We start from the raw sequence: 718 nt of genomic DNA, 5'->3' as shown, positions 1-718 counted from the left end.
CAAGCTTGTGCACGGCTTAGATAGTGCCAATGATGGAAACATCATGTAGAGTTACGTGGGATGCTTGTACAAGCTACTGAACAACCTCCCCACTAATGATCTGCAGCCTCCAACTTTTCAGAATCTCATTCCTTAGTTGAGCGGGCTGCTATAACTTCCTGCATACAACGCTCTGCTTTCTAAATATTGCACAGACCAGTTTTCAGAGGAAACTGATATATACCTAATAAAACCATGTTCTTTCTGGAAGCTGTATTAATTGCACAGGATGTGTCTGGTAGATTTAGTCTTGTTCCTGGCCTACATATTTCTCAATTACAAAACTTCTGTCAAAAGCTCAATTGTCAAATTTTTATACACATATTGGTTGGCATTCAAATACAAAAGTTGCCTGTAAACCTAAAAGCTAGTAGGTGATTACACCCAGAGGCTTAATTGCTCTCTTTCCCCTAAAAGACTTCCAAGTTTGGAATCTCACCTTTTGGGTAAATCTGTGAACAGAAAGCCTGAATCTTTGAGGGTCATTTACTGCTTATCAGAAGCCACGATGAATATTTGAGTAGCTGTACAGCCTTACATGTGACAGTTACCTGTGTACTGCTGTAGCTTCATAACAGATAATGTTGTAAGCATTCCCAAACAAACTCAAACGTTATCCTATGAACGAGCTGATATCAGACCATCTGTGAGTATAAACATTTGTGCGGATGAATTCCTG

The sequence above is a fragment of the Charadrius vociferus genome, unplaced genomic scaffold (assembly GCF_000708025.1).
Source record: "Charadrius vociferus isolate BGI_N301 unplaced genomic scaffold, ASM70802v2 scaffold161, whole genome shotgun sequence".
NCBI classification, from domain to species: domain Eukaryota; kingdom Metazoa; phylum Chordata; class Aves; order Charadriiformes; family Charadriidae; genus Charadrius; species Charadrius vociferus.
Note: the sequence above shows the minus strand (reverse complement) of the source record.